The following is a 12,796-nucleotide window of genomic DNA, read 5'->3' as shown; positions in this document are numbered from 1 at the left end:
TACATAAAAATAACAAACTTCGGGTGTGCTTGGTTGCAATGTATTTCAAGAATATTATTTTGAAAATCTATGGTTTCAAATACTTTGAGATGTTTACCTCTAGTTAAGATTGCAGTATTTCCCCGAAAAAATCAGTGTAGTATTATAAGCCATAGTATCCACAAAACTATGGTATTTTTGTTGTATTAAAAAAATCGGGACTTTGTTTTAAAAACTGAGAAAAATAGCAAATGACTCTAGTGGTGGTCAAATACATTACTACATACTCCCCCCGTGAAGAAATATAAGAGCGTTTAGATCACTACTTTGATTGCCAAACACGTCACCATTTTAGCAGTAGCTTTAGAAACTGATGGTTTCATAAACCAAAATATTCATTGTCATGGGATTAAAAACCGTAGTCTCAAACAGTGAAAACAAGGATGATCGGCAAAAATGATATACACTCCCAAATTTTAGAAACTCAAAATAATTCAATTCTCAAACAAATTTGTATCAGCATAAAAATTGAAATATCCTAGTAGTCCTATTCTCAAACATACGTGGACATCTCCCGAAAAAACGCAGTAATCCAATATGTAATTGTAACATCCTTATGATTTGAAACTCTTGTTCGGTGTTTCAGTGTTTGGGAAACAAAAATTGTGAGCAAAACTGCCACATTCAGAATTGGATCAAGTTGTTTGCCACGGCTTGGGACCCTGAAATAAACAGCCTTCTTCTTTTTCATCCCCACAAATAACATGATCTTGCATCCAAGTCCCTAAAATTTTGCAGGCAACACCCTAAAGCTCTTGTTTCCTTATAAACAAGGACAAAATTTCGACAGGTCGTGAAAATTTCGGCTAGAAATTTCGGCAGCATAACGGGTCGAATGGATTAAGAAATGCATCCACAACAGCACTACATGAGTGAAAAAACAATTTTGCCAACTACAAAAAAGGTGGATTAAAACATGAGTGAAAGCAATTTGGCACCAAACATGCGTCTCAGGATAACCACAATTGCAGAATTTACTGAATAAAATTCTACATGCCAAATCATCATGACACTTTGTTACTAGTTCATTTGATTTTGACTATGTGGTAGTGGTTCATATAAAATCCACTCTCGTATTTCCTAATTACTATTGTGAATCTATTTAGTCCCTAATGTCGATGTTCTCTCCAAACAACCTTGCATCTGCTTCCCACTAATTAAGATGATGAAAAATGGATCAGTAGTCATGCATGCATGTGGACACTAACTTCTAAAGCATGCCTACATGTGGCTTAGTATTTTTCTTCCTGTAGGAATGCATTATGCAAACAAGAAGCTCAAAAACAAAGCGAACTGATTGGTGCTGCGTTATTGTGAATGCTGCCCCTGATGGTAAAACTCTAGCAGATTTACTTTACTTCTTAGTTGTGCAATTGTTACTACTTTATTCAAAATTATATAGTGATTGTTTGATAGGAGCCCATGGACCTTAAACTGTATCCCTATTTGAGAAGAACAAAAATTGTTTGTATGCAGACTTATAAAAGATTCAATTCTCACGAGCCATTAGTATAATATTTAGCCATTACAGAAAATGATATAATGGAAGTTCAATAGCAATATTTACTCTTCATATGTATATATTGATACACCTCGTGAGTTTCACCTATTGGTGTGCATGTCAAAAAGTGAGACGTACTAATGAAGTTGTTCGTTCTAGCTAATATATTCTTGTTTCATTTGACTCTCTCTGTAGGGTACTGTTTTCATTGATTCTACGAGCCTTCACATGGTGCATGAGGATACGCTTTATCTAACGACTCTATACACGTGTAAAGATGAAATTTCGTGTCTTTCACAGATAAATTAGGTGTCTCCACGTGGCTATTCTCTTGTAGTGTTACTCATACAAGATATATAAATAACAACAGCAAGAAGGGGGTGAAAACTACTACTGGCAACAAAGAAAGACAGAAGGAACAGAAGGAAAGAAGATAACCTTGTATGTTTTACTACTACTGGAGTTCAGCTAAGATCAATGTAATTAATTTTATTTACCAAATCTTTTATCAACTGATCCATAGCCGTAAATACTGTCAAATGGCCCTCGTTACCTCTCAAGTTTTATCTACTAAACTGTACTGCATAATTCTATTTATACTGCTCTAAGATCAAGACATGTGGCAATAGGAAAGCATCTTTACCAATGCAAGGAAGGAAACATAAAAAAAATGCATATTATTTTTCCACTAACCTTTGATCACGCTGGCTCAGTGTGAATCTTCAGAAACAAACACCAGTGTTGGCCCATCATCCGTGAGAGGAGCATAGCTCCATCCATATCTCGCCCGACGTCCAGACTTCCGCTGTTGCTTCCCGCATCATCTGCATCACAAGGTTGGATTGAGTGGTAAAATGTCAATATTTCCTTAAGCAGAAAGGAGGAGTTGGTGGGTTGCCCTCAAGGAGAAAGGAGGAGGTGGTCGACGGAGGAGGAGCAAGATGTGGGGCGCATCGGAACGACGTGGTCGGCCACTAGATGTAGTGTTGGTGTGTTGCCTCCCTCAAGGAGAAAGGAGGAGGTGGTCGGCGGAGGAGGAGAACCATGTGGGGCGCGAGCGCAAGCAAATGGCTGGATGGAGATTTATAGTGCGAGATAGAGAAGACGGCGCACGCAGCGAAGGAGCGAGCGGGGAACGCAGAGAGACCACGGATGGGAGGGCGATCCGCGGGAGTAGGCGGCAGCCAATAGATTGAAGGCAAGGGAGGGAGGGAGTAATGTACGAGGAGGAGGCGGAACGACCTGTTGGCAATCAAACAGGAGGCTATGTTGGTTGGTTTTGGGGTGCCTGATTTCAAGGAGGAGAGGGGGGCGAGATAACTAATATAGGATGATTTGTTGTTATGTTTCCTAACAAACTGGTGGGTAGTTTCCATTGATTTGCTAGCTAATTAACTAGGATTTCACGTGAGATCTATCTCTGTGTCATCCCCTAATCCTCCCCTTGTCTCTCCTAACAAACTTGCACTTGCTTCCTAGCTACTAAAGTAGGATACTGAAGAGAAAAACAGACCTACATGATGGTGTAGACTAGAGAAAATGGATCACCTCACTCATGGTGTACATATAACATGAAGATGCAACGTGTCTACACAGGTTCGATTCAACGCCGTGTTGTGCCGTGCCGTGCTCGCTCCAAATAGGAGTAGAATGATGATCAGAAGAAGCTACACCTAATTAACTGAATCATCATCAAGACTCAAAAGTAATTCTCACGTACCACAGTTGGATTGCCTTCAACTTGCTTCTTCTCACATAATTGAAAAAATCGGCCAAGTCATTTAGATTTATTACCAGCCTTTTGCTCTAAGAGACTACAGAGATATGCTGAGAGAGGGAAAAAAAGATGTGAAATTAGGGTAGTAGACAGATGAAGACTATTCCTTTTCCTTTTTCCAAGAAAAAAGAAGAAGAAGACTAGTTAGGAGAGCTGTGATGGACAGCTAGAGATGATAGCATTAGCATAGTATATAGGTACTCCCTCTGTAAACTAATTAATATAAGGGGTCGTGCTATTCGTCATCCTGGGTGAGGAATAGTTATTCTTCACCCACCTCTATTTTACCAGCAATGCACCGTAATTTTACGTTTCATAAGTTTTGTCTTATTTCCGACGCAAAAAGGGATCGTAAGAAAATATATAATCGCCGTAAAAAATATTTTATATTATATAAAATTACAAACGTAAAAACATAGTCTAAAATACACATAAACTGCAAATTTTCTTGTCTTATGACCTATATTTTTATTTTTCTTATGTTAAATTTTACGTAGTGAATCAATAAGAATGTAACTATTTGAATTCAAAACGTAATTTAATTATGAAATGATCGTAAAATTACCTCGGGTGAAGAATAACCTATTCTGCACCCTGGGTGATGAATAGTAACACTATTAATATAAGAGCATTTAGATCACTAAAGTAGCGATCAAAACACTTTTATATTAATTTACGGAAGGGTACCAAATTAGTCTTGCAGTAAACATACGTTCATCTTGCTTCGAGAGGCGCTTGCTCGCTATCGTTCTGATCCACCAATCCATACATGTCTAACTAATTGTCATGTCTAATTAATTGTCAAGGAGGGAGGGTAAGAAAGAAAGGTACACACACACACACACACTATCTAGTGGTAAATTTGAAAACGCGCACTTGCTTTGCAAAATTCATCACAACCGGTGCACATCACATCATTACCCAGCCAGCCGATTTTCATTAACAGGCATACATACACACTAGGTGCCTGGACACCTTGCCTCTCTGCCGTCGGATCGTGTTTAGCGGCTGATTTGGAAACCAATATAAATGTATCAATTGCTAGTTAATTTGGCAGGTTTTAATTTGTGGACCATCTCATGCATGCATGTCACGTGATATAAAGGCAGAGTATTAAGATGTCATAGGGAATAAAAGTTGACATTTATTCCTTTCTTGTATAACAGATCAAATTAGGAGTGGTACATATGACACATGATTTCATTGGATATATACGAACCCTGCGAATGTACGTAATTTTGTTAGTAGGTATTACATACCCGTATTAGATAGTTAGGAAACAAAATAAAACATAATAGATTAAAAATTAAATTATTAGGTATATATGTACCTGCATATGTACATAATTACGTTAGTAGGTATTAGATACCCATAGTAGATAGTTAGGAAAGAAAAACATGTACAAAATTTTGTTAACGTGTATTATATACTCGTATTAAATAGTTAGAAAACAAAAAAAGAATATAATATTTCAGAAAATAATTTATTGAGCATATATATCCGCGTATGTACATAATTTCGGTAGTAGGTATTAGATACACGTATTAGATAGTGAGGAAACAAAAACATGTACAAAATTTCATTAATAGGTATTAGATACTCGTATTAAATAGTTAGAAAACAAAAATAGAATGTAATATTTCAGAAAATAATTTACAAAGTATATATACCAGCGTATGTACATAATTTCGTTAGTAGATACTCCATTGGATACCCATATTATATAGTTAAGAAACAAAAACATGTACAAAATTTCATTAATAGGTATTAGATACTCCTATTAAATAGTTAGAAAACAAAAATATAATGTAATATTTCAAAACATAATTTACCGAGTATATATACCCGTGTATGTACAAATTTTTGTTAGTAAGTATTAGATACCCGTATTAGATAGTTAGAAAACAAAAATACGCATATTAGATACCTGTAGTAGTTCAGAAAAATAATTAAACATTAATACGATTTATTGTATGGCAAGTGTTGCATGTCTAATAGTGAAAAATGGAAACAAAAAGGAACTATGGAAAGTCTTGCATGAAGAATAGTTAGGAAACAAATCAAACAGTCATTATGTAGCGCTACATATATAGAGCACGACTTTCCTATCAACACTAGCTACAGACATTGCTATCAGAACCTTTCAATTGTCTGGAGATTCGAACTTTGTCGTGGATAAGGTTTCAATTTCTGGAATTATTGGTGATCTCACTGTCCAAAGAGGAAGCCATGTGCCTCTACTTTACTGGTGCTTGGACAAAAACGACAACCTAGGGCCTGTAGTGTCAGGTGTATTCAGAGTTCGTTTGCAGCCACTTTCCAACATAGGGGCTCTCACATGCAACAGTTTCGGCAAGGCAATGGAGTAGGTTTTGTTGCTTTGCTATCTTCAAAAGGTCCCATCCGTGGCCTTCTTTTTTTAGCAAAATGATCGTCCATCATCTGCCTCCACTCCTTACGGTTCTGAACTTTTTATTGTTTGAACCTGAAGATTGCCATACGTTGCAACCAAACTGGATACAGCAATGCATCCTTCCATTACGGACAATAAATTCTGCCACAGTCTACATGCATCCTTACATTATGGGCAATACAGCAATGCATTCTTGCCCGTGAAAAACTAGGAGTTTGAGTTTGAGCCTGGAAGCAATCATCTAATGCAACCAAAAATGATATCTCTAATAAATCTGCCGCATTTTCAACAAGCAAACCTGCCAGCTTCAAGTTGCATTACATACCATGGTTCCTACTAGTTTCTTTGTTCATTTATTATGAAAAGTTCAAGCAGGAGAGCCGCATGTAATGGAACCCAATGTGTTGGTAGTTAACCAAGCATTCATACAAACCGTTCGTTCCGAGCCTGGAGAACTTGATGAATCGTCAACTTATTGTGAAGTGCAAGCTTTTCTGACCGGTACTCACCGTGACAAAAGCACCATCAAATGCAGTCCCAAAAATGTTTCTGTACTGAATACCCTGATCTATATTACATGGCAGCTATTGTTTTTACAGCACCATTTTATTGCAGCATAGCTTCAATCCGCCCTATATAGTGATGCATCTCTTCTACAAGTTTGAGAAAAGTACAATGGCTTCAATGGGAGGTTTGGTTTGGGAGATGCAAGTAGTTCCAGGGGGGTCTCTCAAAGAGTATTATCAAGGTTGAGGACCATTTTGCTGGGATCATCGAACCACCATGTGATGTTCTTGCTGCAGAAAGCGTTTCTGTCAACCAGTCCAGTGAGATGCAGGTATGGATTTTTTTTTGTAATTTCGTAATACATCTGCGCTTAGTGCACTGCTTAAATTTCTCGGCTGATTTTTTGATATACATAGCAGCTCCCCCCCCCCCCACCCCAACAACCATGTTCCTCTGACAGTAGAACAAGTCTCAATGCTCATTCCTGCAATAAAATACGAGGTGGTCTATCCCTCCATGGGATGCCAATCAGTACAGTAAGAAAACTACAATATATATTATTCACATATGCTTTAAGATTATACCGCAATATAAAAAATCTGATGGTTGTTTGATTAAGGCACGTCTCATTGGAGTTATGTGGAATCGACATGACTCGACGACGATCCACCATAGTAAGAAATTCAAAGATTGAAGTCAGTCAGAGATTCAAAGAAGATAAGTAAAAAAGGCTACCGGAATGAAAACTGATCAATTTGCTGGTTGACGAATTCCTCGTCGTGCGCTCCGTGGTCATTCTTCTGGTGAAGGAGAAGCCTGTCTCTCTCTTTGGTGCAGGCTGCTCCGGTAAGAAGATGGTTTGGTCATGGGTATTGTTGACGTACTGCAACATCGCGTGTCTTTTTCTCTGCCGTGACCTACCAATGTTTGGACCGTGGTCACGGGTATGCCATATTCCTTTCTGTTCGCAAGCTGGTCAAATTGATTTGACTGTCTTGATGTTCAAAATAAACTTACCAGCTAGCGCATGACCTAATGGTTTAAGTCTATCTAGATAATTTACAAAGTGTCTATATACCGAGATAGAAACTGATACAGGAATATAGAGAGAATAATGATGGAGATATGATGAGCGACGAATACTTCTTTATTTTTTTGTTTTTATTAAGTACTTCTTTCTTATCAAAATTGTAATAAAAATGTGCGTGAGTATAGTGCACATCCAAAATGCAAGTATAAAGTAATTTCAACATTGAAAATGTATATATTACGGTGATCCCGTTGATAGGCGTCGTGTAGGAGAACCAGCACGCAGCCGCCTCCCCCCGCCCCCTCCCAAAAAAACTTAGGGTTTCTCTGCCTCCTGCCTGCACCGTCGGCGGTCCGCCTCGTCTCCGGTGGTCTTAGGGCCATAGCGACGCGGGGGAGCTCATCCCTCGCCAGTGCGAGGGCTCTGCTTTTAGATGTTCCTTCTAGTTTTGTTAGGATTTGTGTCCTGCTCAGGAAGACCAGACGGCGGTGGCTCCCTCAAGATAGAATAAGGTTCTCCCCACCTCCCCCCGTCTCGGTGGTGCATCTAGCATCATCCGTGGGCATGTGGAGGTGTGTCTGATGGGTTTGTTCGGATCTGGTCGTAGTGTGTCTACGTTCATGTGTCTTCAGGTTGGATCATTCTGATCTATGCTAGGTTGTTGTTCTAGTGCCTTGGTCCTATAGGGCCTTACCATGATGACTACCTGATTGTCCACTACAACAAGTTTTGCCCAGCTCCGGCGAGGTAGGGCGATGATAGCGGTGCGCATTTGGCTTACTTCAGTGCTTGTAGTCGTCGTTAGGTGGTCTACGGATCTGGATGTATTTCTTTTTCATGTTCGTTGTACTATCATGCTTAAAAATGAATTGGTTGAAAGTTTTTCAAAAAAAGATAGGCGTCGTGTTCATGTCATTCCCGGTTTGGAGTTTTCAACATTAATTTCACTAGCACATGAACATAACATTAGGTGCATATTTGGTTGAAACTAGTACATCAAACCCGATTCAAAATATCTCACATAGATGCTTACTTGAGATCTATAAAATATTGCATACTCCCTCCATTAGGAAATACTTGTTGGAGAAATGGATGTATCTAGACGCCTTTTAGTTCTAGATACTTTCATTTTTACCCATTTCTCCAACAAGTATTTTCGGACTGAGGTAGTAAAAAATTACTAAAACTGCTAACGTCGATACAACTCTCATTACATCGCGAGCACCACACCACCGGAGCATGCTTATTTGCCACCGCTATCGATGCGCTCCGGGTAGAGGCAGCAAACCTCTCCAGTGCTCCCCCGCCTCCTATAATGGTCGGATCTAGCTCTTCGTCGACGCTCTGGACAATGGCGACTAGGCCGCGCCCAGCGGGTGCACAGGCAAGGACCAGTGCGGCCAGAACCCTGAACACAACTTAGTAACTTTAGTTTTTTTAGAAATCAGAACCAATATCTTAGGGAAAAAACAAAAGGATTCTTATTCATCTCATTTTTATACATAACTATCATTCGGTCAGCACAAGCTGGGCAACAAACTGCCACATTCAGGGGGAGGGTAACATTGTATTAGGGTACAAGACGAGTCAATATAACTGAAACCACGACAATGACTAAATAGCCACACAATCAAAGAGCAGGGTGCGCATTTCATTTATCCAGAGAACATAGTGCACACGCAGTGCTCAAACATTTATTCAGATAACACATGTTTAAAAGATATAGAGATTGACACTTCATGGTCATTTAAAACAAACTGGAAAATCTGTCATCAGGTAAAGGGTAACTCCGAAAATTTCAGAGAAGTGTAAAGCTAACAAATCTGGCAGGTTTCATCATTGTCAGAATAGCATAAATGAAAAATATGGAAACATGACAGAAAATCTTGAAGCGAATGGATAACCAGTAAGCCAGCCACCCCAATTCACGCACCTCCGAGGACTGTGACAACAGGCTCGCCCACATCCCGGTTGCAAGTGGATGCGTGGCCGCAGGCAGCGGGTTCCGCACGGCCATTGGCGCGGGCGTCTTCCCCGCCACCCGAGCTAAAAAGTTCAAAGGGTGAGGCAGCTAATCCATGTAGCACATAACACCTTAAAACTTGAACCACGAGCCATGTATGATGGAAAGGAACCAATTCAAAATCCATCCAGCTCGCTCCAGAACTGCATACAACGATGGAGATGTAAACATCAAAATTTAAAAAACATGAAACGATGGACAACACACTTGCCAGAACACGAACAATGCACATGAGCAGAAGAGGAAGTTGGGTAGGAGGGTGAAGAACTCGCAACAAATCAAAATAATGTAACAGCAATCTCACCTTTGAGCAATCGTAAAATCAACTTCAATCACAAATCTGGCCTTGTGGAAGAGGACGGGGAAAACGAAATAAGAACTGTTCTCGCAAATCCACTTCAGTTTGGCGACATGGCGCAGAAGGCTGGGAGACGAATGAGTGATTCCTCGGACATCCATGAATTACATATTAGCACCTGCATAATCGCAGATTACAAATAATGGTAGAATCTGAACGAATTAAGAAGATGTGGGGAGGGGGTGGCAGAGAAGGACGACGGTGGTCGTCACACGACCCGTGATGGATGAGCTCCATCGGCGACGCCCATGACCTCCGAAGAAGGGGTGGAAGAGGGTCGAGCGGAGCTGCTCGCCGGGGAAGGGAAGGCAGCTGGCCATGGAAGGGAGAGGATTGGGGCGGTGGGATCTAGATCAAGATTTATTTCTTTTTCTAAGAACATCTAGATCCGAGATGGAGAACGAGGCAGAGAGAGGGACGTTTTTTTTAGTGGAGAAGGAATGTGCGAGGGAGAGAGAAAACGGGACGGAAATAACCCAGCCCACAAACTTAGCATAGCACGGCCAAAAATATAAACCATAAAAAAATGCACGAACCTTACCTACGCAAGGAACCAATCGCATGTTGAGAACCTTTCGTGGGCTGGAACTCTTTGCTGGCGGCCCGAACACTGACACAGTGCAGGCATGCCAGGCTACGGGCTGGGCCTAATGCCTATGCACATGAGAAAGTGGTCCAGATTCATCTAAAAGAGGAAATAAACTTCACACAACCAAAATGATGAAAATGTTTAGAGGGAAAGAAAGTGGACCATATCCCAACACGAGCATGTGGCTCAGATTGCTACCTCTAGAGGGAAACACAATAGCTTTGCTTTTCCATATATATATATATGTAATTCATGGATGTCCGAGGAATCACTCATTCGTCTCCCACTGTCATGCTACAGTAACCCCACACTAATGATGCCAGGTCATCATAATTAAACTTTGCTAAACCCCATTTGTTTCAAACTAAGTTCAAATACAACTTCAAATAACAAGTCAAATTATATTGTCATAAAACAGTGAATTAAAAATGTTCAAAACGTTGTGAATATTCACTAACTAATTAACAAACATCAACCAACATTTCTGGGAATGTGTTGTGAATGATCTTCTTGGCAGCCAATTGCGCCTTATATTCACTGTGAATCTGTGTCCCTGGCTCAGCCCTTTTCCCTGCCATTACCTGTTGGACCTTCTCGTCCATTGTGGCGAGCGTCTCAAAATGAACAATATTCACCAGCCTCTTCATGTTCCATGACGAGACGTTTCTCTGGTTGAGCCTATGGAGCTCAACATTTTGGACCATGAACTTTTATCTACATTTGCCATGATCCTCATAGGTAGTTTTGCCTTAATTTTAATTGTTTTGCAATGCAGATAGCATTTGCGATATGGGCACTAAAGTGTTGCCATGGTATGTATAATATCTTTGATGCAAGCATTTTATTATACACATTTGCCATGACCTACATAACTTTTTGACCATGGAAAATTTATTATTTGGACCATGAAATATATATATATATATATTTCACCATGGCAAATTTACATTTTCAGACAATGGCAAAATTATTTTTTTCAACCATGGCAAAATTATTGTTTGGACCATGGCAAATTTATTATTTTAACCATGGCGAACTTATTGTTCGGACCACGGCACATTAGTTTTGTACACACCAAGGAAACTTTTATCGCATACACCATAATAAATTATGTTTTGTAATTTATTTTTGAAACATGGCAATTTTTGTTGAAAAAATCATTGCAAATTCTTTGTGTATACAATGGCAAATTACGTGAACATGTCATGCCAAATTTCTTTCATTTGACATTTTATACATTTATTTTTCAATATTTTTTGCCATCTTTTTTATGAAACAATGGCAGTTATGTTGAAACATAGTTTGTTAAGTTTTCTTCTATGTGTTTTGATGTTTTGGTATTTTTTTAGCTTCATAACGGCGTGGTCTACTCGTACCGATCTAGCTTAAAACAGAATTCTGAAGTTTTAAGTTCTGATCCATTTGAACATGATGGTAGTTTATTATACACATTATAGAAAAAAACACATTTCATTTTGCTATTCAAAATCACGTCCAAATTTCAGATTTAAGGCTTGGTAGTAGTCAACAGGATAGTGGGCCTTTTATGTCTTTTTTTGTTTTTGGCATAACGGTGACGTTGGTTTAAGCGGAGGCCCATTAAAAGTCCTGGGGTTGCACTGGTGGTGGTGGTGGGGGGGGGGGGGGTCTCCTAGCGAACAAAATCGCTCGAAGGAACCGACAAATCTAATGTTTCGCCCATATTGGCATCCATTTTTTACAGCAAAATAAGGATGGAAAATCAGCTCTGGAGAAACGAGTGAACATTTCATTCCCCTTCAGATGGATCGAACAAGTGAACGTGCAACTTTCCCAAACTAGCCCAATTAGCTATTTTTTCATTTTTTTGCCATAAACAAAAATATAATAATTTCTGATAGAGAAAAATGCAGATAAGCATAAATTTACAATTGTCATGTTATACTTTATAAAATTGGCATCATCTAATTTATAATTTTACCATGGTATATTCAAGAAATGTGTCATGGTTTCTACATTTTTTTGCCATGCACGAATTTTTATAAACAATCAGAGAATGGTCTGATTGCAAATGTAACAGAAAAGAATCTAGATCATGGCAAAAATTATAAAAGTAGGGGGTTTCACAACGAAAGTACTCTTCTACTTCTAGTTCCGAGATCAAATTAGCTCGGGTGAACAGTAAAATCAAAAAAATATGGAACAGAAATTCAAAAAATTCTGAATATTTTTAGTGACAAACATTGACAAAAGTTTTCAATGCTTGCAAAATTTCATTGCATAATAACATTTGTAGAAGCCGTGGCAAAAAACAAAATTATCACTCCAAAATGTTGTTCGTAATGACATTTTTGGAGCATCAATTTTGTTCTTTTAGCCACGGCTTCTGCAAATGTCATTTCACGATGAAAATTTGCAAGCATTGAAAAATTGTCAATGCTTGTGACTTAAACAATTCAAAAAAAATTGAATTGTTTATAATCTTTTTCTTCTGATTTTACTGTTCACCCGAGCTCATATGAGCTCAGGCTAAGAAACTACATGTCTGTTTCACAATGCATACTAAGAAAAAAATGATTC

The sequence above is a fragment of the Triticum urartu genome, chromosome 5A, assembly GCF_056163025.1.
Source record: "Triticum urartu cultivar PI428250 chromosome 5A, HENAU_Tu73, whole genome shotgun sequence".
In the NCBI taxonomy this organism is placed as follows: domain Eukaryota; kingdom Viridiplantae; phylum Streptophyta; class Magnoliopsida; order Poales; family Poaceae; genus Triticum; species Triticum urartu.
Note: the sequence above shows the minus strand (reverse complement) of the source record.